At 37.8% G+C, this 26,575-nt stretch overlaps 1 long non-coding RNA gene across 2 annotated transcripts in view; it reads right to left on the bottom strand.

The window, feature by feature from the left end:
- The window catches only part of LOC109499778, a 607,757-nt gene that overhangs the window by 120,116 nt on the left and 461,066 nt on the right, over positions 1 to 26,575 (bottom strand). For both annotated transcript variants that reach the window (XR_006598032.1, XR_006598033.1), the window contains exon 4: positions 13,386 to 13,531. This is a non-coding gene — a long non-coding RNA (uncharacterized LOC109499778). The remainder of the gene's footprint in view (positions 1 to 13,385; positions 13,532 to 26,575) is intronic.

The following is a 26,575-nucleotide window of genomic DNA, read 5'->3' as shown; positions in this document are numbered from 1 at the left end:
AATATTTTCCAATTCCTTTGTTAGAGGAGTGTCTTAGTATCTTTCCCCTTTTATTACATTAGCAGTTTCTCATTTATTTTCAGACTTCTTGTTATCAGCATTTTTGCCTATCTTAAAAGCAGAGTTATGAATTTTCTGTCCCTTTAGACTTTTTATGAGATAGTAAAAATATAACTCCATGGAGACTTTTACCTTATTCAATTTTTCACTCAGCTTGCATGTCTGAATCAAATCATTCCAGTGTTAATTGATTGGAAATACTGGTTTACTAGTTCGCAACTAGAAATAAAATTTGGTGGGTTTGCCCTTGTCCCTCAGGATACATCATCACCAAACCCATTTGGGGAATTCTGTTTTTTAGAGAAGGTAAAAATGGAAGCAGCCAGATAAATTTTGTTGGTGTGTCACTTCAAGGGACGGGTATCAGAAATGTGGAATACATTTGTCTTTTTTCACAGAAGCTCTGGCCACTGTTGTCCTGTGACATGAATCTCTAAAGTAACAGAAAAGGCTGGCTTCTACATGTTTCACTTGACAATCTCCCTCCCACGTTCATAGCCTCTGTATTTTTATATCTCTGGGAGTATCTACTAATGTCCCACAACATTTCTTTAATTTTTTTAATGTTTATTCATTTTTGAGAGCAAGCAAGAGAGTGGGGCAGAAAGAGAGGGAGACAGAGAATCGGAATCAGGCTCCAGGCTCTGAGGTGTCAGCACAGACCTCAACACGGGGCTCAAACCCACAAATCATGAGATCACAACCTAAGCTTAAGTCGGACACTTAACCAACTGAGCCACCCAGGTGCCCCGCCCCCCCCCCAACATTTTAAAACCAGACTATTGTATGAGTTCAGAAAACCAACTGAAAAAATTTAAAGCATATAGTTGGGTAAAGAAAATACAATCTCTATTATTGTTAAAATTTTCCTGCTTACCCTGCCAGTCATCCTGCTAACTTGAATCGCTCACAGGATGACTTCCTTTTAACTGCTGAAAATATCCTAATTTGGGTTTAAAGGGGTTTCTAAATTACTTGTATTTCCTATTCATATGTGGAGAGTAAATACTCTATAGAAACTTGAGACTTGCTTATAAAATTAAAATGAAGCAAGCAACGTTTCAATGGTATGACTTCCTTAATTACTTTTTTTAACCAAGTGAAGTAGAAGTTCATTGGTTATATCTCAGGCATTCCGGTGAGACTAAAAACACTTAGCAGCCAAAGTAGAAAACTGTCTTCGGTACGAGGTTTCCAGTCACATCTTTGAGATAAATCAACCAGAAAGCCTCAAGAAACAAGACTGGGGTATTAGCTTATTGGTTTGGAATCATCTGGCCATAGGCCCTAATATATAGCTTCTAGAAAGTCAAAGACAGACAGCAGGTAGTTTCGGCTGTGGCAGATCCCAGCTGGGAAAGACAGAAGCTTCCGCTGTTGTCATGGATAAGCTGATATTTCTGTCACTCTTGCCAGCTTCCAAATCCATGTTAAATCCTTGCTGTATAGAACATTCATGTGTTTAGGATTACTGCAGGAAGATCAGAGCCCTAAATATTCACTAAGTGGATTCCAATAGATGATCTGATATCATGACTTCAGAGTGCCAAATGAGAGGGGGGGAAATCTAATCTACCTGCTCTTTTTTTTTTCCTGAAGATCCTCCATTTTTCAGGACCTGAGACAGCAATAACAGAAGTAATAGATGCCTTTTTTTTTCTTTAAATAAAAGGGCAATTAGCACACCTTTAAAATCTCATTTATAAGGGCTCTGGGGGATTTGGGGCCTTAGTCCATGTACCCCCATGTTCTCCAGGCTTTAAGGATTACATTTTCCCCAAATGTGTTCCATATTCCCAAATAAGTGTTTGAAACCCCAGCCTGCACGTCTAATATTTTTGTTAAATCCTCCCCTCCATTGAGGTCCCTCTTACATGCCAATAAACAACTAGTAAAACAGAAAGGCATAATGTTCCTTACCTAGTAATGAACACAACAAACACTCTTGCAAAAAAATAAAATAAAAGCCTAGTTTAAAGCCTATGTCATTCTCACTGTGATGCTTAAATCACCCTCCACGCCACCCTAATGGAATGACTTGCTCCTCTGTGCTCCCAGGAAGCCATGTACATATATTTCTCTTTTACTTACCGTACTTACCACAGTGAAGTATGGAGGTTCTAGTCTATGTCTTTCCCTCTTCCTACAAGACCCTACAGAGCACAAACACTGCTTCATGGCCTGGACACCTCGCACAATTCCTGGCATATCAACAATGCTAAATAATTTATTGATTATTTATTTATTATAAATGTTTTTGTCTTGTATTTTATCTTTGTAGGGGAATCCTAAGAGAGTTAGAAGTTGAACTTCTACCAATTGATACAACAACTGTATACTCTTTATTTGTGATAGACAAGTTATTTCAAGTTTGATCTTCTGACAGACTAAAATATCATAGATTTCTCCCCTTTACTAGATTCTTAGGGGGACTCTTCTTCTTTGCCTCAGTGATTCTGGCTTTTCACATTCATGGGGGAGTCGGAACAACATGAATGACTATATTTATTGATCACTTACTATGTGCTAAAGAAGAAAGAACAGGAGAGAGAGACAAGGAGACAGAGACCAGAGAAAGAAAGGAAGGAAGGAGGGAAGGAAGGAAGGAAATGAGGGAGGAAGAAAGAAACTCATTTAAGCAATGTATCACATTGCAAGGTAATCAAATGTTAAATATGAGTGAAAATAGACTGGAAAAAAATTAAAGGATTCACTGTACAAATCAGGAATTTTCATCTAATGGAGGTTCTTAGTAATATATTTTCAAAAATTAAAACTATCACACTATTTGTTTGTATGGATTTCTATCTCATATCAAAACATGTTTCAGGTCTATTTCCTTAGGCATTCGTTTCACAATCTTCCTCTTAGATTTTTTTAAAGAGAAAAACAAAATGTTTATACATGAAATTACATTAAATAGTGCTGCCTCATCTTGTAAATAGTCACAGATTAGTTTGCTCCCAGTCCCTCTCCACCTGATTATAAATCCTCTAGGTCACTGTTTTTCAAATATTTTATATAGCCTCAAAACCTTTACTTCATACAAAATCTTACCATGTTCATTAAAAACAAAAAATTGCCCTCATGTCTCCACTTCCCCAGGCTGCAGCTAGGGCACGTGGGGGAGTTGAGAGCTGTTATCCTAAAGACCAAATTGATTCTTAATAAGAAATGAGGCTTTCAGAAAATCTTCCAGTAAATAAACACCAAACCCAGTGTCAAAGACATTTACACCTAAAACAAACAACCATGAAAAGTTTATTCACTCTAATTAGTTTATTTAAATAACTCCTATATTTCCATGATGATGAAAATAGACACCAGTTACCTTATATCTGTAAAAGGTAAAAATGAGAAAACTAAGCCGTGATTGACAATTACTGTGTTCAATTATTCTTCTAATTTTGACGCTTCTAATTTTGTTTGGTTTCCTGGGATTGTCACTGCGATACAGTCTGACTGTGCTAAAAATACCCAAAATCTCAATGTCAGGGTATATAAATAGTAGCTTGATAGCAAATAATAATGCATGATTTATTTTCACTTTATGGCTCACAAATTTCTATCTCATGATATTTAATCCTTACCCAAACCTTAGAAGCAAGCATCCCTCTTTTGCAGATAAAGAAACTAAGGCTCTTCAGTGTGGTTGACATAAAACAGTCAGGTATAGGAGACTCAGGATTAAATTTTTGATTCCCAGAAAGACAGGTGCTTTTCTACCTTGTTTTGTTAAAGAATGATTTTCAAAAGAGTAAAATCATGACCCTCAGGCAAATAGAAAATAAACACACGTCAAAGGTTTAGTATTACTCATTAATTAATGAAGTAAACAGTAAGATGTTAAAACCATCTTTTGGTGTATACACACACCAAAAGCTAGGTGTATAAGGCAATTTAACAGATTTCCAAGTTAGATATAAAACCGGTTAACTTCCAACATGGCCAAAACTCAAAACTTTTGGGGCTATCTTTTTAGTTACACCAAAAACATTTACACTTCTACCTTACAGAAATCTATAAGTTAACTTCTGCTGAAACATATTTATCAAATAGCCCCCAAAATAAATGGTCAAACTCAGCTCTGTTCTGAAAGAACACCCTCTATTTTCTTTTGCTCATTCTACATTTCAGATAATTTTTAAGACATTATATTGTAGCTGCTTTGCTGTAGAAAGAAGAAAACTTAAAGACACATTGCTGTGGATTTTCAAATAATGGGAAATTGGCTATGAAATGTTGAGAAATTACAGTACAGAGCAAACATGGCCTGAAGGCATTAGGAATAGTAGCTATTAACTTTCAGTGAGGGAATCAAGAGTGTCTGCCTAAAAGGAAGAATTGCAAATAATTCTAGGCTTGGAAAATAACAGCTATAGCCATAAACCAAAAGTTTGTCTTTATGAATCCATTTTCATTTACTATTTCACAGGTTTCCTGCTCTGTGCTGAACAAAGGGAGTGCTCAGATAAAAAAAAAAAAAAAGACAAAGTCCTTGCCTGCCCCCCAGATGCTCCCTGGACAGAGGGGAAGCTTAGTTTTTCTGCAATAACCTGGTTGTGAGAAGCAAGCTCTTGTGGAAGCACAGGTGAAGGGCTCCATTTGGGAAAAGAGATGAAGGGATTAGAAGAGGCTTCCTGGAGGAAGTGACTGGCCCTTGAGCTGTGATTTGAAGGAAACACAAAAGTGACCATGGAGAAGGGAAGGGAGTGCTGTGGGGAGAAGATGCATGGGTTTTTGGACTCTTCTGTCAGAGGGCAAGAAGTAAGGGTGAAGTGGACAATGAGAAATGAAGTTAGGGAGCCATCAGGAGGGAGACAAAGAAGTTAGGGGTTTCTCTGCTCTGCTGAGAAGACTCCTTCATTTTGTATGCCAAGGATTTTTTTTTAATTTTTTTAATGTTTGTTTATTTTTGAGAGAGAGGGACAGAGCATGAGTGGGGGAGGGGCAGAGAGAGAGGGAGACACCGAATCCGAAGCAGGCTCCAGGCTCTGAGCTGCCAGCACAGAGCCTGATGTGGGGCTCGAACTCACAAACCGTGGAGATCATGACCTGAGTCAAAGTCGGATGCTCAACCGACTGAGCCACCCAGGTGCCCCTCTAGGCCAAGGATTTTAAGCTGAGAAATATAATGGTTTACTTGAGTCTCTGGGAGCAGGATGAAGAATGGATTTAAAGCAGAAGGGAACAGAGACAAGGAGACCAGTTAGGAGATTAATATGGTTATAAGACAAGGAGGTGATAACGGAAGTAAGAAAAGTGATCCAAGACTGTGATAAAAGGTTGGGGGAAGATGTTGTTTCCTGAGGATGCTCACCTGACTAGCTCTCTTTCTGCTCATTGTTTCCCTCTTTGACAACAGAGGAAATAGTTTTCTGCTGCATGGGATGGCTTAGCTACAGGAGGACCATCACCAACTCACCTGGGAACCAAAGGAGGAAGCAGCAGGCTTCCCTCAGCTCCCTGTACCGTCCCCAGCGGCCCTGCCAGCGAGCTGGCCACCTGCTCCATAGTCCTGCTCTCTTCCTGTCCCACTCCCTCATGTGAAGCTACATACCTTTATTTCTTTTCTTCCTTTCCCAGTTTTCACACTCTGGGCTTCATCAATGACTTTGGAAAGGAAGCACTTGTTCTAAAAGAGCTGCACATTTCCACACTGCAGACGACGAAACTTAAGCAGTTTTATTCAGCAATTTCCTCACAATTACCCATTTCTTTCTCAGGGCCAAAAAAGTGTAATTGGCTTTGAAACCCGAATGAAACTCCCAAGAACTTGCTAGGTACTTCATTTTAAAAAGGAGGGAGGCAGGGAGAAACACACTAATTTAGACTCATAAACAAAGAAATGGAAATCTCTGTTCTCCACCTAAATTCATCAGTGTTCTTTCTGCCTTAGTTCTTCCCTAAATTTTTTGTCTTGACATCCACAAGATAAAAGGAAAAAAAATGTTAGCTTGATTGTTGTTTGTTCTTTGGTTTTCTTTTCTTTCTTTCTATATTTTTTTTGCCATCTTTTCAAGGTATTATCTAACTCAACAATAGTATTCACACGATTCTTGACACTGAGTTGAGTTGAGGTGTGCAGAAATGAAAGCACATAGACCCAGTTGAAATATAGAAAACCCCATGGGGGCTGAGAACCTCAAAGATGCTTTCTAATCTTGTATCCTTCAAGGCTTGAGACCTTTAATTAAGAAAGGATATAAATATAACAAATGTAGAAGAATTCCCTGAAGTTTAAGATAGGGACCCCAAGATTATGCCAGGGATAAAATCTGTGCCTTGAAAATTCTTGATTGACTCCACTAATGAGAGCCTGAGATTTCTTCCTCATAACCCCATGCCTGTCTCCCGATTAATTTCCTTCCAGTGCTTAATCTTCAGTACATGACACTTTAACCACTAAGCTTATTATTCTAAAAATAGTGTGCTAGCTACACCATCTTAGCAAATATATACGTGAAGATCATATTTCTACAAGATTTCCTTAGGTGTTTCAATGTTAATCAGACTTGTATGAAATGTAATAAACAACTATATTAACAGAGATAAGTAGTTTTCATTCAGCTAATTCCTGTATGTGGATGGACTGTCTCCTATTTTCCTACTCTGGACCTTCACTGGAATTGATAGATGTTCTTTTATGGGAACAAAGAGGAAAGTCACTATGTTTCCATCTGAGAGCAATAGTGTATCTCTATCTATACAAACAGATCAAGGTAGCTTATTCCACACCACCTTGGGCTGTGCCTTGTCAGTGAATTTTTATGACAACTTCTAAGATAAAAATAAATTATGGAGGATTTTATCGAGACTCTAGGTTAAGAAATTCATTATGCCAGGGGAAGAAGGCAAGAGCCAGGCATCGAGACAAAATCAGAAGGAACAATTTAGGTTTGGTAATAAGACGAGATTTATGTTTCAATCCTTTTCTCTCTCTTGGCAGTGTTAGGTGAATGGATACACAGGAAGACATTTCAGTTCACATAAAACCTTTACTAGGAGAATGAGACATCATAACACCTCACTGTAGTCTATTGAAAGCACTGTACTTGCAGTGGTGAATGTGGTTGCCTCAGTGAATCAGATTTTCCTAAAATTATAACGTGATGCCTGCTATTACCACCTGCTGGAAATACTGCCCTGCTTCCCCAGGCACACTGCTCTCTCCTCCACAAACAGAAGACTCAAGTGGCTGGAATTTAAAATGAGCTTGGCTCCTTGCCAGAATGCCCAGGAATATGTAATCAATAGGAAAAACACACCGACCTTGGATGTTTCCTTCAGCAGTCTTTCAAATGGAGGTCTGTACCTTACTCCCTGTCTCCCCTCCCCCATACACACAGAACCTCATAAGTTACATATATAATTTTTGAGGCAGCCTTGTTAAATACATTTCTCAAAAACTCAAATCTCAGTGGCTTGTTACAACATACCCTAAAACCTTTTCTCTTCCTCAACATTGTCACTTTTTAACCCCAGTGGTTAGAGTATGAAACAGAAATCATTTGGGGTGCCTGGGTGGTTCAATCGGTTGAACGTCCGACTTTAGCTCATGTCATGATCTTGCAGTTCATGAGTTCGAACCCCATATCGGGCTCTATGCTGACAGCTCAGAGCCTGGAGCCTAATTTAGATTCTGTGTCTCCCTCTCTCTCTGTGCCCTTCCCCAGCTCATGCTCTGTCTATCTCTGAAAAATAAAAACATTAAAAGAAAGAAAGAAAGAAAGAAAGAAAGAAAGAAAGAAAGAGAAAGAAAGAACGAAAGAAAGAAAGAAAAATCATTCCATAGCCACTAAACAAGTTTGGGGAAGCATAAACACAGGTGAGCTACACTGTGCTGTCAGTATTTTTTAAGATTGTTTTTAAATGTTTATTTTTGAAAGAAAGAGAGAGAGAGAGAGAGAGAGAGAGAGAGAGAGAATGCAAGAGTGGGGGAAGGGCAGGGAGACAGGGAGACAGGATCTGAAGCTGGCTCTGCGCTGACAGCAGCGAGACTGAAGTCAGAAGCTTAACCCACTGAGCCACCCAGGTGCCCCTTAAATGCTGACCCCAAACAGGCTCCAGAGTAAGCTGTTCACACTTTCTTGTGGGTGGTGCAAGGACCCTTGAAATTGCAATATTTAATTATGTGACAGCTATTTTAAGATGGTCAGAAAATATAGTTTTCTGCCTTCAGCCTCTTACCACAATAAAACAGAGCAAAAAGATGGAACATGTGTAAGTTGAAAAATCTGATGGCTGTATATTGCCTAACACAACACTTCTGCTGTTATTTATCAGTAAATGCAAAAAAAAAATTATCTTTGTCATCTCTGGACCTCTAGGTCACTCATCATCCATTCAAGTCTCTGTCCCCAGCTCTGGATTTTATTCTCTACCTCCAAGTCCAGCATTATCCTACAAGCAAGACGCAATATATAATATATAAGGGCTCATTCAGTAACTTGGCTTTTTGCTTCCTTGCCATCTTAATCTCCAGGGACATTCTCTTTCACTTGCATGCAGCCATGCACTTTGTGCCCATGATAGACACTGACTTCTCCACTTCTGGAATGATAACTTTAGACATCCCCCTCTCTTACCACAACTATGTAACCTTCTAGCATTCTTAAGCACAGTACAAATAAACTGTCCTTCAGGATCTCCAAACCACAGGCCAATCTTCCTTCTCTGTCTTTATTAATCCCGTCAAGGTTTCATTTTCCTATCCAAGATAGTTCACCACCCCCAAAATGCTGTTCACCCTATCATCCATTTCCTCTTCCTATTGCCTTTCTGTGTACCACCCGGCAAAATCTAGAAAATCCATTGTCTGCCAAACCATGCAGGTCGTTGCCAACATTGAATACTAGTCCCTAATCTCACACAGCACACTGTCCAGTTATTACGCTATATTTCTCTGGTTAGCACTCTCTCCAGCCCTCCACCGTTTCAAACATTCTGAAACTGAACAGAATACTTGCCTGAGATATAGATGTTGGGGTGATTGGCGTATAGGCAGTAAGTGAAGCCAGGGGAGTAGATGCAATTACCAGAGAGTATTTGAGGAATGAGAGGAAATGGGCCTAGGAAAGAACCCTGAGTAACTAACACTAGTAATGCAACAGATGTTCAAAAAGTGTGGGGGGGGGGGGGGGGCTGGAAGTGATTTGAAAAAGAAAATTACCAGGAATGGCTAAAAATGGAAGAGAAAACCAAAGAAAATATGGTGCCAGTTACAAGTGAAGAGATTATTCCAAGAAGGAGGGGTTGGTAAAAATGTCAAACATTACTGATTAACCAAATAAATACTAAAGACTTGTCTTCAGGTTTAAAAACAGAGATGTCATTGATGACCGTGGAAAAGTGGGAATCAGGGGGAAAGTGGGTGCGGATGCCAGGTTCCATCAGGTTTAAGTGTAAAAAGGAGGTGAGAAATTGGGGAAGAGTGTAATCATTTCTGATAAGAAGTTTGGCTAGGAAGGTAGAGTCAGAAGCACTATTGTGAGGGAAGCATGGGCTTGAGATAGAGGCTTGAGTACTTAAAAACCTACTTTTTCACAGGCGGCTCTTGAGGCAACCCGGAAGCGGAAGTGCAAGAAGGTTCTCAAAAACCTACTTTTTAAGTATTTAAGAGTGACTGGAAAGTCTACAGAAACTGTCTGAGACAGGGGCACCTGGGTGGTTCCACTGGTTAAGCATCCGACTTTGTCTCAGGTCATGATCTCATGGTTCGTGGGTTCAAGCCCTGTGTTGGGCTGTGCTGACAGCTCAGAGTCTGGAGCCTCGGATTCTGTGTGTGTATCTCTCTTTCTCTTTCCCCCACTTGTGCACTCTCTCCCTCTCAAAAACAAGTAAATAAATAAACCTAAAAAAGAAAAAAAAACTGTCTGAGATTTCCTCCAAAGACAGAGAAAAAGTCCACACAGCTGAATTAAAAAGGGCAGTGGTAAGAAATGTAATAGTTTTCTGTGAGTTCCAGTCAAGTTCTGCTTGTTTAAAATTTACTCTTTAAATTCTTTGGTCATTTCCCTTGTTGTTAGCATATGCTCAAACTCTTTAATGCAGATGGATATAAGCCCCTTTTGAGAACCTGGTACCTTCCTGGCTCTCCCTCAGGAAGTCACCACTCGTCCCCAGACTCTGCTCCAGCCACACAGAACACCTTTTAGTTCCCTGAATGTTTGTCCCTACTCTCTCTCACCCCCACGGCTTTGGATACAAAGTTCCACCTTCCAGAAACTATATCTCCAATCTATTTCCTGGCCAACACATATACTGCCTCTCATTTTACAATTGCTTCCTCAAAGGAAGCCTTTCCTATTTCCACAAACAAGATCAAGGGCCCTCCTTCCACATTCCCACAGCATCCTGCATTTCCCTATTGAAACTTCTTTCACATAATCCTACAGCTATGTCTGCCTGTCTCTTTCACTATACATTTAAACCCCATGAGAACAGAGATAACATCTGTCTTATTATCATTATATCTCCAGAACCTGGTACATTGTTGGACACATAGTTGCTCAATAAAAACATGTTGCAAAATAACAAATTGTCATTTTACGGAAAAGCCCAGTCAAAACATTCATGTATTCACATGAGGATTTTATTCGATGTTAATTGAGATTCTTGAAGAATATAATATCTATTGCTACTAAGGTTTAAAACATTTTCAATGATGTCTAATACTTCTTACCTTACATTAATCCTTTTCATAACACATTTCATATTCTAAAGTATATAGAATTTATTTGTTCATGATTCTTACTGTCAGAACTCCCTCTCTAGACTAGAAGCTCCATGAGGGCAAAGAGCCTTCTCAGTTTCACCCACTGATACATTTCCAAATGACTATGGCCTGGAACATGAATAAATAAAGGAGTGAATGAAGTATATAGGTAGTGCTTCTTTTCAGTAATATGTTTTTACCCCATGTGCATCTGAAAAGCATGGAAAATAACTTAAATATTCAAGCATGGTGCAAACTAACTCAATTGAATATCAAATAAATTGAATCCACCCAAAAGTAGCAGAGCTAATTCCTCCAGTAGTTACATTTGAGGAAATTACAATTTTTGGACAGGACATTCAGCATTAAGTTTTTGGGTTCATAAAGTAAAGTGGGACACCAGTGTATTACATTGTTTCTATTTCCTAAACAACAAAAGGTTAAAACTTTCATCTGCAGATTCAAAACTGCTCTTGCAACTCTTCTCATGTAGGACTTTATGGAGAGTTTCCTTGTATAAAGTACAGGGAGTCTTACAATGGATAATATCAAAACATTACATTTTTTTTACCAAAGACATAAATAAAGTGGGCAAGAGGACAGGTCTCACATCAACAGAAGGCATACCATTTTATCACAACTCAGAAAAGGCATTTTTGTAAATGTCTGGTAAAACAGAGTATAGACACTCTGCTTTTGATAGTCTAACAATGCAGAGAAAGATGGTCTTTGTTGATTAAAAGAAGAACAGAGGCAAATTAATATTCTCTTGTAGAAGTTTAAGAGACTAATTTAAACACATAGATGGCTTACACTTTTTAAAAATAATTGTCTCATGCTGAAAAAGCAATACCTCTTTATTTAAAATTTGGGAATAAAATAATGTACACACACAAATCAGCTGATATCCTGCCACTCCAAGAGAACTTATTTTGGTAACACATTTCTGTATCAACCAAACACACACACACACACACAACTACATGTAAAGTAAAATTGTAGCTCTCCCTCAAGATTATGATTTACCATATATTTACTTCATTACATATTATATATTTTAACTGAAATAAGATTGTAATACACACATTTTACAATCTGCTTTTCTTCCTAATTGTAAATATACCATGGCCACCATCCACTTGACACCAGAAAACATGTGCTTTTAGGCAGAGAATACAGTTTCTCACACTTTCTTTTTTTTTTTAATTTTTTTTTTACATTTGTTTATTTTTGAGAGACAGAGAGCGCGCGTGCGCGCGCGCGCACACACGCACGCACGCATGCACGCACGCACAAGTGGGGGAGGGGCAGAGAGGGAGACGGAGACACAGAATCCAAAGCAGGCTGCAGCCTCTGAGCTATCAGCACAGAGCCTGACACGGGGCTCAAGCTCACAAATCGTGAGATCATGACCTGGGCCGACATCAGATGCTTCACCAACTGAACCACCCAGGCGCCCCTCTCACACTTTCTTACTAGTGATTCATTATAACCTCAAAATTCAACACTATACAACATAGAACAATATAACCTGAGCCTGAAAATGTTTCAGATCCATTAATCCAAATGTCCCCTCCCTTCAAAGGAGTAAAGGAACAACTTTACTTTGACTTTACTTTGAAAGGAACAACTTTGACTTTGTGTTTTCAGCATAGCATGCCACTGGGCCAACCAAAATATTTTACCTGCAAAATTGCTAAATAAATTTGTTGACTAAAATGGTCTGAGTTTAAAACATAAAATATGCCCTTAGAGAATATTAATCTTGGGGAATTTCCTTAAAGTAACTATGCAGTTTTACCTACCCAATATTCTTCATACATCCAATTTCTTTTTGTTCCTATACCATCAAAGTGTGGTAGAAATTTTGATTCAAGTAGCTCTAATTTGGTACAAAAACATGATGTAAGTTTATATTCATTTTTAAATTTCAAAATCATTATCCAAGAACTATCCAAATAGTTCTCTGAATTGTTTACTACATTATTAAAAAAAAAAGGCTTAAAAGTACAGCATTAAGATGCTGCCTGCTTTATATAATTTAAAATTACATCTTATGAGACGATTTCTGCCTGTTTTGATTATAGCAGCACTATTTAGGGACATGTTTAGAAATACATATATATCATATATACGATTAATATATAATAAAATATATAGAAATGTTTAAGTTCTACAATATGACACATTGAAATGTAACATTGAAATTTTGAAGTTCTACAATATGACACACAGATGACTTTTGTCTGTCTTATCAATTGCTCTTTAAGTGAACTTCTGTGATCGCCATAACTGTGTTTAAATGTAAATCATTTTTTATACAAGACTATTTTGAGAAACCCCAGCTATGCAATTTAGGCTATTTAGAGAAAAAGTAGCATATATTCCTAAACAATACTTAATAAAGTGATTGATCTATCCATCTGAGATAATAAAATATCTTACTTTTATAAGTGAGATTGACCATAATTTATATGAATTATGAAGAAATTAATTTGAACCAATGGTGTAGCAAGGGTAAGAGATCAGTGCTTGTGTTAGCTTGGGTGGTGTCATGACAAAATACCATAAATTGGGTGATTTAAACTACAGAAATTTATTTTCTTACAGTTTTGAAAGCTGAAGTCCAACATCAAGGTGTCAGCCTGGTCAGGGTCTGGTGTGATCTCTCTTGCTGGTTTACAGAAGGTTTCCTTCTTGCTGGATCCCTACATAGCCTTTCCTCAGTGCATTCAATTTTTCTTAAGGTGGAAACTGTGTAGAGAAAAGACCTTGATAAGACTCTGGTGTAGAAGATGAATACTGAGCATAAAGATATTATCAGGGGCCCAAGCAATGTGAGGGAACACTACTTACTGCTTGAGAACAGGAGCAAATCTGTTTACCTCCAAAAAGAGGAAAAACAGAAGAGGGAATGGCAGGTATGGTTGGAGACTATGGGGAGGAGGGAGTTCAGAGAAAATTTCCACGAGTTAGGAGAGTGACTATACTCCACAGAATAATGTGTGTGCCATCCATTCAACCCCTGAGATATAGATACAGATATCCATTCCTCTACACCTTTGAATATGGATTGACCAGAAGTTCTCTGATGGATAGACTGTGGCAAAAGTGACATGACAACAGATCTAGACTTAGAGGCAAGATTTTAGGAGGCAAGATTTTAGATTTTAAGGAGGATCAGCAGATTCTATAGGGTTCTATTGGAGTCTTCTCTCTTGGAAAACTCCCTCTCAGAACCTAGTCACCATTGCTGTGGAAAGCCCAAGCTACATGACGGTTACTTGTAGATGTTCCAGTTGAGAGCCCCAGCTAAGCTCCCACCCAACAGCCAGCATTAACTGCCTGTCATGTGAGTGAGCCACCTTGGATGTCCAGTGTACATGAGACTTCAGAGAATTGCACCTTAGCCGACTCTACTTGCAACCACGTGCAAGACCTTCCTAGCTGACCCCAGTCAACTCACAGAACTGAGAAATAATAATAAATCTTGTCAGCCACTAAGTTTTGAGGTAGTCAGTAGGAACAGATGTTTAGTGTTCACTTTGAGGTTGTTTATATGGTGTGTGTGTGTTTGGCATGAGGAGGATGGTTAGTGGAAATATGGAAATTGCGGGAGGGCCTGAATTTCACATGCAAGATAAAGAGCAACATAAAAATACAATGGAAACAGTAGTGGTAACCATGAAGACACAAACTCACTGGGGAATTTTCTGAAAACATGTAGAGTTATTTAACTGCTGCATGATGTGGTACTGGGGGCCTCAGCCATTCGTAAACAGCATGGAGACATCAGCTGATGTAAGATTTATCCATTTCTTTAGATAAGGGACAATCTAAGCTAAATTCATCTATCTACAATCCTCTCTTACTCACCTACATATATTCAGGGCCTAAAACCATGCCTAGCACATGATAGGCGCTGGTAAAGTTAATTGGTTGTTTGGCACAGAATGAAGAAAGAAGATAACATAAATGACTTCATTCCTCAGATCTCAATAAACTGACAATAAAAATTTGAGGTACTCCCGCTCAATCTTTTCCTTCATATCCCCAAACATCCCCATTACAAGAATGAAATTATACAATAGATCTATACACAGTATAGATCACTTATACACAGTATCAATGAGAAATGTGATTTAGTAACAATCTGTTGGTAAAGATAAAGATTATAGAGACTGATGATAGGTAGTCAGTATATTGGCACCACAGTTCAAAGTATACACCTATATCTATTTTCTTCTATGTTTATTAATGAAATTGCCATTTGTCCTCAAATAATGCAGTGACAAAGTAATTTCAGAGGGTGTTTTAATATTTGGTTGAAATGAATACCCTACAGAGATAGTATATTCAGATTAATTTTAGATTAGGAATTAACAGAAGCATACTGATATCCAAATTTCCCAGAATTAGCCAAATTGAAGCTAATCGTTATTTCTTTGGATATGCACACATTCACATATGCACATTATTTGTCCATTTCTCTTTACAAAATAGATTTGAGACATTGACAACATCACTTCCTCAATAATAAAATACAGAACAACAAAATTAGGAGGAACCAAACTACCCATCAAATAATGAACAAACATTGGGCCTTAACCTCAAATTTATCTCACAGTTTCCTAATAGTCAAGAGAAGATGATATAGATATCATTATCAGAAAGGAGCTTGACGATTTACTCAAAGTCTCTCAAATTGATTCCAAATAGTTAAGAGATTGTTGCATAATGTATTTGATGCAATGTATATATTATGGATTTGTGAGAAGGTGAATCAATACTGAAATGAATAGGTTCACAGTGAATGGTTCATTCGACATAGAGGTTTTAGTGTTGGCTGAAGATAAATAGACATGAGAAATGCTCTCCATATAGCAAATATGAGTTAGCAAAACATGTGGTACAGAGGTATGTGTGAGGAATATTGGTATGCTGGGGAGTCTAACGGCATATAACAAAAGGGTCTGTACTCAATTCTGTTCTGTTGAACAAGTTTTGTTAAGGATATTGATAATCTGATTATTACATTTGAAAAACATATATAACCAGAATATCAGCTACTATTTTAGATAAAATAATCTGGAGTAACAAGAAAAAATATTTTAGCATATTGAGCTAACGGGCTATTTTTGTTTGAGGGACTTACCGATAGCCATGTAAGTGTCCTCTGCTCAAATGCAGAGGCCAAGAGAAGGATAAGGGGAGTTGGGATCCACATGGGACCACCTGCCCCTCTGCCCAACGTAAAGTAAGAGTTCATTGGGCCCCAAGAATGTATCTGAGTCAACTAACACAGCCACGTGCAGTCAAAAAGAAGAAAGAAAAGATGTAGAGGAAGATGTAGAGGAGGAGTCTACATGGATGAAGAAAATGGTTTAAAAGAGAAGGTAAAATCTGGGTTTGTGCTTTTTAAAGCAGAGACTGTATCCATTAATAACCACAAACTAAATAATGCCTTAGTGATGAACAAAAAGAATGAAAATTACGCCCTCCAACGAGAGAAGACCTGAAGAGGGTGATCAGAGGTGGGTCTGGAGGAGGGAAAAGTGCATTCCTCTTCCTATAGTATCTCTTACTTTTCTCTCTTATCTTAGCTCCCTGACATGGTAAATAAGTCTATGATTTTAAAAAAATATATAGCTAATCATTTCCAAGAAGGAGCCCATGAGTGTGTCTGGGGACACGCCAGATCCTACTTACTGAAGCCATTTCTTAACATCGACAGTTCTCTTCTGTCCCCCTGAGGATGTCAAAATGGGTAGACTGGTGATGGATCAAATGTCAAAAGAAAAAAAAATTAAGTATTAACATAAATCCAAGACAGAATGAACAGGGCACTGAAAGGTCACCAGCACATTTTACCTGAACAATGATTGAAGGAACTGAAGATGTTAAGCTTATGGGAAAGAGCGCACACAGAGACCAAAAACTCCTACAATATTTGGTAAATTGTCAAATAAAAGTCAGATTAGATGTGTTTTATAACGTCCCAGAGTGTTAAATTAGATCTTCCAGGCAAAGGTTATAATAAAATACATTTTGACTTTTTAATGTAACAGTTTTGTTGTGATTTCATCATTCACTTATAAGATGCACCACACTGTCAGGCATTATAGGAACTGCTGGGACACAACAATGCCCAAGACAAAATTCCTGCCTTAATGGCACATTCTGATGGGAGAAACAAACACATTTATAAACAAATGAAGAAATAATAGGTAGTTACTATTGTTATAAAGAATGTGATCAGGGAGATATGTGAACCTGTAATGAAAGAAGTCTGTCTTCATTAGGAAGGCCAGGGAAGTTTTCACCAAAAAAAGGATAGAATCAGCCAGCCACGTGAAGAGCTAAGGGAAGACTGAACAGTAACAACAAAGGGCCCAAAGCATAAATAGCTTGGCTTGTCCGAGGCACAGAGAGAGGAGGCCTGTGTAGCTCACGTGGAATATGTTGCGTGAGAATGTGTACAAGATAAAGTCAGACAGGAAGGCAAGAGCCAGATCCTGCAGAGCCCGGTGGTCTATGATGAGGAGTTTGGATTTTATCCCAAGAGTATTGGGATGGCTCTGATGAGCTTCAAGCAGAGGAATGAAATAATTGGAATGTGTAATAGGAAAAGAATAACAGAGGGCCAGCAGGAGAACTGGAGAAAATAAATAACTGTAAATGATTTTCCTGTCTAGACATAAGAGGAAAAGAATGAATGAAGATAACAGAGTCAGTAGGAAACAGTAGAGAAGTATGGCAGCCATCCGCGAATATAATTGAACTAATTCCCATCTGTGGGATTAACAGTTTTGTGATATGGAGACAAAAGAAAGAACCAGGGAAAGCAATTGATAACTGCAGAGCACACGAACAGGGATCAAGAAAAAGGAAATTTTCAGGGACATTTAAGAAAATATTTTCATTCAGGTCTATCATTGAGGTATACTGGTGTGAGAGGCTCAGCTCTGGGGAAAGAATAAACTAACTACTGTTCATCCCAAAGAAGGAACAGCCAACACAGACTGGGAAAGGATAGTTGTCCATATGTTTAGCAATGCCCTGGAAACATTGGGAACCTGAGCAGTGAACTAGAATATCCCAATGGTTTATATGTCCAGAAAAGAAATAAAATATTAAATGTTGTTACCTCAAGGCCAAGTTGACTGTAGGAGGTAGGAGTGGTATGTTACAGACTTAATGTTTGTGTTTCACCCAAATCCACATGTTAAAACCCTAACTCCCAAAGTGATAGCATTTTGAGATGGGGACTTCAGGAGGGAATTAAGGTTAGATAACGTCATGGGGGTAGGGCCCTCATGATGGGGTTAGTGCCCTTATAAGAAGAGACACCAGAGAGCTTGCTCACTTGCTCTCTCCCTCCAGGTTCACACTAAGAAGCCATGTGAGTCATGTGAGAAGGCAGCATCTGCAACCCAAGGGCAGAGCCCTCATCAGAAACCAATCCCACCAACCATGTGAGGAAATAAATTTATGCAGTTTAAGCCACTCAGTTTATGGTATTTTGTTACTGCCACTCAAGCAGATTAGTAGAGGGTATTTGTTCCAGAACAAAAATTGCAATACATTAAAACCTGCCTTTGGGGGCACCTGGGTGGCTGTCGGTTAAGTGTCCAACTTCGGCTCAGGTCATGATCTCACAGTTCGTTGAGTTTGAGCCCGGCGTCAGGCTCTGTGCTGACAGCTCGAAGTCTGGAGCCTGCTTCGGATAATGTGTCTCCATCTCTCTCTGCCCCTCCCCACTTGTGCTCTGTCTCTCTCGCTGTATCTAAAATACATAAAATGTAAAAAATATATATATATATATACATATATATGTGTATCTAAAATACATAAAATGTAAAATATATATATATACATATATATGTGTATATATATATATACATATATATACACACACACATATATATATATACATATATATATATATATATATATACATATATATATAAACCTGCCTTTTGTGGCAGAGAATGTGAAAATGGGGTACCCGATTATAGTCAGCCTGCCAAAGAAAATCCTAAAGCAAAAAAAGAAAAAGAAACAAGCTAGTGATAAGTTGATTATGTTAATTTTCAAAATATTAGCTGTCTCTCCTACAGAAGGATGATGCAGTTTCACCTATTTGATGTCAGACTCGGCCTTGTGACAAACTCTGGCAAATAAAACGTGATCAAAAGTGTCGTGTGTCATTTTTAGGTAGAAGCTTTAAGACTGTGGGTATAGCTTACCATAGTCCATCTTTAGTCTCTGCCATAGACCGGCAGAGTTCCAGAGAGTTGTATACAACCTACAATGGGCACGCAGTTCAAACGGGAAATAAACCTTTGCTGATGTCAAGTCTCTGAGGTTTGGGATCATTTACGACTGCAGCATAAATTAGAATATTCTGACTTATACACCATCCATCTGGGTAATACATCTGCAAAGGTGTGAAAGATAATTATACACAGGACATCTTTGCTTCTCTTAGGGCCATCATTCGGGCCTCACAGTCTTTGATTTCTTTGTGTGGTTGGTGTATAATTGTAACTCATTTTGGAAGCAGAATGTAGTTTCTGAAGCACGCTATTTTACCAGAGGACTCAGTATCGACGTTGGTCACAGTGTTGATAAAAGTTGATAGGAATGAATATTTCTGTTCCCTGCACAGAGCAATCCAGGTTAGCAGAGTGGAGATGAAATGAACTGGACGGACTTGCTGCAGTGGAAGCATCAGTGAAAAGGCATAAAGGGGGCCAACTAGACTCCGAAAACTGTAGGGTTCACATATCTATAGCCTGAAAGAATTCCAAGAAATACTCCTTAAAAATTTCTAGTATGTATGGGCAAAGGGTGATAGAGGAAAGCCCAAAATACTTTGTATTCATGTGTCTCCCCCTAGGATTTATGCAAATGAGTACAATTCTTACATAATTCCTGATGATCCGGCAGGTGGCCTGAGTCAATCGGAGTGGCCTGAAACTTCCCAATTACTGATAAAGTTAGAATATCAATGCACCAGAGGCAGTATGAGAAGTAGAAGCTCCCACCTATGATATCCTACCTGGAGGGTTAGAATGAGTGTTTACATATAAATTCTCTCGTAGTGAGATAGAGGGATGGATCATGTCAGCAGCAGTGCCTCTCATCTATCTGGCTGATGTGTTCTGCCTAGGCATCAGTCTGTGGGTGATGGGCTGAGGGTGAGGGTATGTAACCTACAGATCTAGAAAGTTTCCTCACCTATGTGAGAATTGCAGTTGTCTCACTATTCCATGCCTCATTCTATCCTCACAAGTGTATTAACATTACAATAGCTCTCTGAGGTGGGTTGAGTTATTATCCCCATTTTATAGACGAGGAGACTGATAACCTCTTGAGCTTATCTTCTCCCTTGGGCTAGCTGCTTCTGAGATGTACTAACTTTTGAGGAGATTCTCAGCAGTGGAATCCTTTCATATAACTTGTACTCTGGATTCTTACAGAAGGCATCTGCCTGGTAGTTTGGTAATACCTGAGAGTGATAAGTCCCAGAAAACCAGAGTTCCAAAGAATTATACCCAATGGCCCTTCAAGAAAAGCAAGTATCTAGGCTGCTCAACTCAAGGTGAGCTGTGGCAATGGAACAAGATAGACAAAGACTTACTTGCTAGCTGGGATAAATAAAATAAAGGAAGATGATCCAGGAGGTGGTATGTATAGACAATTTTTTCAAAAATGGAAGGGGCAAAGATTTTACTTGGTGAAACAAATGTCAGTATAAAATCACCTTTACGCCCCTCTCTAAGTAAACTCCTGCTGGAAATTCTAAACTCTGGCTTTTGTCTTTCCCCAGAATCAGCTTTTATTAGGGAAGGTGAAACCCAGTGGCAACATCCTGTGTAGAAGTTCTCTACAAGACTTTTGAGGTTCTTCCTTTCACTGTCACTTTCCTAAGCACTTTGTCCCTTGTTTTGTTTTGTTCTATTTACTTTGTTGTATCTTTCTAGACTTTATCTGCTAGTAACTATTTGTCAAATTAAAATTAAGCGAACAAAATTGAAGAGTGAGATTATTCAGTGAAGGAGCAGACTATTTTCTTTATTTTCAAGGTGAGAGAGGAGACCTAGATTACTTTATTCAGATCTCTTGGAAAGACAGGTGTATACGTGAGTTTTCTTTGCCTCGGCAACACACTTACCCCTGGGCAATGCATCAAAGGATGGTTGTCAGTCTTCTCAGAATCCCTCCCCTACGGACACATACACTTGGAGACTCACTCTTATCACCCTTTTCTCCCTGCTCTTAGCATTATGATCTTAAGGCTTGTGGGGGGGTGGGGTGGTAGGGGATTAAGGTATCTATCTCTTCCTTAAGTTCCTTTCAAAATGCTTAGGGACTAGTGACAGAAGGAAACATCCCCGTTAATAGTCCCCTTGGAACTTCTTTTTGATCTAAGCACCCTCTTAATAGAGAGCATACCACTGATAAGTATCTGCATCTTGCCTCTTCCACCCTTAAGACAGTCCCTGATGGCCCATCAACCACCCTAGGTAGCAGGTTAGGTCCAGATGGAGTCTCCAGGGAGCTATCTGGAAAGAAAAATAAATCTACCCTGCCCGGCATAGGATGAAAAAATTATTGAACATGATGGAATTGGCTAAGATATGGAATATAATAATCTGGCGTATATACATGTTTAGAAAACCATGTAAGCAAACAAAGGAACTAAGGATTATATTATTAATAGCGACTGTAAAATAATAAATTAATGGACTGGAAACCCAGTATCTCAAATTAATTAACACGAATGTGCCAGGAAGGGTATACTAGGAAAACACACAAAATGTAGACAATACTGTCTTTATATGAATGAATCATAAAGCAAAGAGCACTGCTGAGCTCTCTAGTTTACTTATATTAATTTCAGATATTAGCAATTACAACTTGTGCTTTCAAATTCCATAAAAATGCAAAGCTACCATGAAATAGAATTAACAGGGAGCTTCAGAAATTCATTAAACTGAACGTTACTAGCAGCATCATTTTTTTGGCTAATACAGGAATATATGTCTCTGCATACACTATTTATGATACCATTTGAGACTTACATAAAATATAAGTTGAAAGAATGTGTTGCCTTCAATAATTTACAAAGGTAGAAAATAACAGCAAGGGGAATTGAGAACAAACCTCGTCTTTTCTAGTACTGTAATACACAGATATTGCATCCGTGGCTTCCAATTCAGATTCTTAATTTGAGCCCAGACAAGCCTTGCACTATGAAGAGATTAAAGAGATATCTGAAGGAAGAAGTATAAATGCTGTTTCTGGCTTGCAATCATGTTTGCAAACATGTTAATCAAATCAGGGTGCTTGCTAACTTGATAATTAAATTTACAAATGATTGGAAATATTTGCTACAGGAAGATTTAAAGTCATTCTTGAAATCCTAACGACAGCTCTAGTGCTATGTGTATGCCTCTTGAGGGCCCACTGAGGATAGACAGTATTAAAAATATAATTGGTTTTAAAGCACATTAGATTAAATTTTTCCTATGATTCATTCTCCCTTCTTTGTATTCACCTTTCAGGTCATTTCCTGCTTTCTGAACAAGGTATCCATAATTCAAATGAACTACCATATGAATTTGCTTATTTTCGTTAAACCAGCTAGTTCTAAAATGTCCCATTTCCATTTAAAATGTTGTGTTTCAAAATGAAAAGATTAAACTTTCAAATTAAGTAATACTTAGAAAAAGCCGTCAACAGTATTTGAAATCTGACAAAAGGCACATTGTTAAACAACCAGAGTAGAAAGCAATGGGGAAGTTTAGCTGAGGTCACTATAAATGAAAGAAAGAAAGAAAGAAAGAAAGAAAGAAAGAAAGAAAGAAAGAAGAAAGAGAAAGAAAGAAAGAAAGAAAGAAAGAAAGAAAGAAAGAAAGAAAGAAAGAAAAAAGAGGAGAAACAAGAAAGAAAGAAAGAAAGAAAGAAAGAAAGAAAGAAAGAAAGAAAGCAAGAAAGCAAGCAAGCAAGCAAGCAAGCAATTTACTAGGTCCACTTTTAGCTCTCTCATGCAGTTTCATACCAGATCTGACATACTACATTTACATGACAAATAAAAGCATTCTGGTTGAATCAGAATTTTTTAAATGATACATGAACTTTAAGTTGCATTAAATGAGTTTCTAACAGAATTTCCAGGTCCCTGCTGTTGGAAAAAAATGCCAACTTCCCAATTTTTGGTGGCCGCAACAAGGAACACCACATGGGGTGTGCTTCTGGATGCACACATTAAAATGGGGTCAAGGGTCTTAGGAATAAATTGGTTGGCAAACAATATCAATGGTGCCCTGGGCTGACCTTGTATAAAACTGTTTGCATAACAGAGCTGAAGAACAGCAACATGGTTAATCTGTGCATGTTTATTTCTAGCCATCCAGGGACCTTAAGGGTCAATATGATTTACTAACATTCACTAAAGGTTATTAAAATTGCTGTACAAAGTTGATGGAAAGCTGTTACTGCTTTTGTAATAAAAAATGACTTTCGTGGAACAGTTTACACATAATTTTTTATTAGATTTCACTTCCCGTCCTCCTCCTCACTCCTTCAGAGTTTCATAGTTGATAACAGTTGGTTATTTGTGCTGTCTAGTGGCATTCTTTATTTTTTATTTGTATAGTACCATGGATGTGGATAGTACTTTCCAGAACCTAAATTATAAATGAGGTAGCTCTCTGCCCCAGATAGCTCCAAGGCTCCTGCCTCCACAAAGGACACTAGGAGGAAAGCAGTTGATTTGCCCTCAGAATAACATGATCATGGTAACTTTCCAAATTAAGAGATTTGAATGATGCTGAAACTTTCACAGTTCTCAAGATTACTCCAGGCAGCCAAAGAGATACCGTTTGAAAATGCATCAACTGAAATTGCTAACCTTTTTTCCCCCTGAAAATAGAACTATTGCTTTAGAGAAATCCCACTGCCACCAGCAGACCTAGATAGAACAGCAAAAGCAGGCAGCATGAAGTCTACCAAAGACTACACATAGTTTTAAAAAGAGAAAAAAAATGGAAAAGAAGGCACAGATTATCATCATCACAAAATGTTAAACACAATGTCAGACAAAGTACAACATAAATACGGTTCTGGTCTACTGGGAATCTAACATCTAAGATGTCACTCAAAGACAAACCCAGGTTAAAACAGAAAAAAAAGTTATTCAAGAGCAAACTTGTAAAAAGAAAGACATGTAGAGAAAACACAAAAGTAGCAATTAGCAGAAAAGATTTTTTTAATTAGCTCAATTATAGCACTACTATGAAATATGACTATAAAGTTATGATCAAATATATCTGATCTATTCCATACAATGCAGTCTCATTATTGTACTATAGCATGTTTTATTTCCTACGGCTTCATACTAAAGCATGAGTCAAAATAAAAGTTACACAATTTAAACTGTTTTGGGTGGTTAGGGAAAATAATAGTGTTTCAACACTTAGCAAGCGCTAGTAGGGGCCCAATACATATTTTTTTTATGTTTTATTTATTTTTGAGAGACAGAGAGAGATAGCACCAGCAGGGGAGGGGCAGATAGAGAGGAAGACACAGAATCCAAAGTAGGCTCCAGGCTCTGTGCCTGACACGAGGCTCGAACCCACGAACCATGAGGTCATGACCTGAGCCAAAGTCAGCTGCTTAATCGACTGAGCCACTCAGGTGCCCGTACATACTTTTTTAAATAAATGAAAGACTCCAAAAATAATATTTTTTATGATTTACTGTATGGAACTATAGATGTATTTTTCACTTTAGGTATATTTCAGTAGTTCACATTCTCTTTCAGTCAATGCATAATATTTCAAATACAAAGAAATAATCCATCATGTTTCTATCAGTAGATTTCAGTGCAAAATCTCAGAATACATAGCTTGTAATTACAAAGTAATTTTAAACTTTAATTTACCTTCTAGTTTATTTTATTTTTTAGGAATAAGAACCAGATACCATAATGAGATTTAGATTAGTAAACTATGCGCCATATTCTCATAAGTGCTTCCACAGTAAAATCAAAACCTATGGAATTCTTAATTTGTCACCATGACAGGAGGCCAAAAGAACTATAATTATGTGGCAGGAAGAAGCAAAAGCTAAGAGAACAACAATGTCAAGGATTTCTCATGCCCACTTAAGGGAAACAAAAGGAAATATCAATAAGAAAATAAGCAAACAATTTAAATAGGATTATAATTTTAAAATAAATGCATCAAGTTAGTTTTCTTCTATTCTTCTTCGGGCACTCATTTTAAAGCAGCAAGGGGAAGAACAGAGGAAAACAGAAACACTGTCTCCAATGAAACTGAGATGTTTGCAACCCTGGTTCACAAAATGGGAGGCTCTAACAAAAGCAGTGAAGTTCAAAAACAAGTGTGAGAAAATCAGGAAAAGGATGTTTGTGGCTACAGATACCAGAAAAAAAAACAAAACAAAACAAATACAGATCTTCTCAAGGAGTGACTGACATACCCTAAAGTTTAAAATAATTCAAAGCAAACAAAAAACAATAACTTATTTGCAGCAATGGGCCAAATTTAGGGGTCTAGAGGCAGTGGTTCAAATGATTCCATATAGCATAAAGTCTTGAGAAAGTGAAGAGTGGGGTTAGCTCAGCCTGTGGAGGTACATCTGGGAGGGAGTTGGGGGTAGTATGAAAATGGTAGAAGAGGAAAGATTTGGCAATGGGAAAAGACCTGGAGTGAATATCAAATCTCTCCTCTCTTCTCTCCTCATTCTCTCTTTATATTACACTCTCTTTCTCCTTCACACACATATACAGAATCATAGGTAGAATTCCTGCTAGCCCTGGCCCTCCCAAACATGAACTTTCCACAAGAGATGGTCAAAGAAAAATTTAAATAAGAAGTAATTAAAAATGAATAAGCAAAAGACCTATGCGATAATGCCACAAAGAAAAAAATACAGAGGAGAACTGAAAATACAAATGGCAAATGAAAACTGCCCACAAAAACAAAAATAAAACAAAAATATAGTAACCAGCAAATAAAAAACATATCTCTTAATTTTCAAAGCTTAATTAAACAGGTTGCTTCATAAAAGAGCACAAAGAAGAAAATAACTAATCAGAGAAAAAATTTCAATACTGTAGAAGATGAAGCCGGGTGGAAAGTGGAGGCAGGCAGTGTGAACAATTGTAACAATAGGTGTCTGACCAGTGGTAACACAAGGGAAACAAAGAATTGGTGGAAACACTGTAAGTAAAATAAGACATGACTGAGATAGCAAACAAAGTGAAGTGAAAACAAAGAGTCCAAAGGGATCTGGAAAGAAAATTATAGATCTAGAAGATGAGCAAAGACAACTAAGATACAAGAAACAGATGTTGTAAATAAGAGAACCAAAATAGCAGAATAACTATTTAAAGATATAATTCAAGAAACTTTTTAGAAATAAAAAGTATCAGAATCTGTAAACTATAAAGGCAAATGGTATCCTAGGAAAAGAAAAACTGATATAGATCAAATGAAAGGTACATCTTAATAAAGCTACTAGATTTCAAAGATGCAAACATTCTTTGCCAGAAAAGTCATGTATAAAAAGCAAAAACAAAAACAAAACAAAAAATAAACAAAACAAACAACAACAAAAACACAAAAACAAAAATACCTGAGTTGTAATAAATTTCTGTGTACTAATAATGATGGTGGGTAATTCCTGCAGAATATTCAAAGAAAGTTTAGGTTATAATTATATTTCTAGGCAAATAGGTTTTTCAAATAAAATGAAAAGACA

This window comes from Felis catus, chromosome B2, assembly GCF_018350175.1.
Source record: "Felis catus isolate Fca126 chromosome B2, F.catus_Fca126_mat1.0, whole genome shotgun sequence".
NCBI lineage: Eukaryota > Metazoa > Chordata > Mammalia > Carnivora > Felidae > Felis > Felis catus.
Note: the sequence above shows the minus strand (reverse complement) of the source record. Positions and strands in the feature narration are given on the sequence as shown.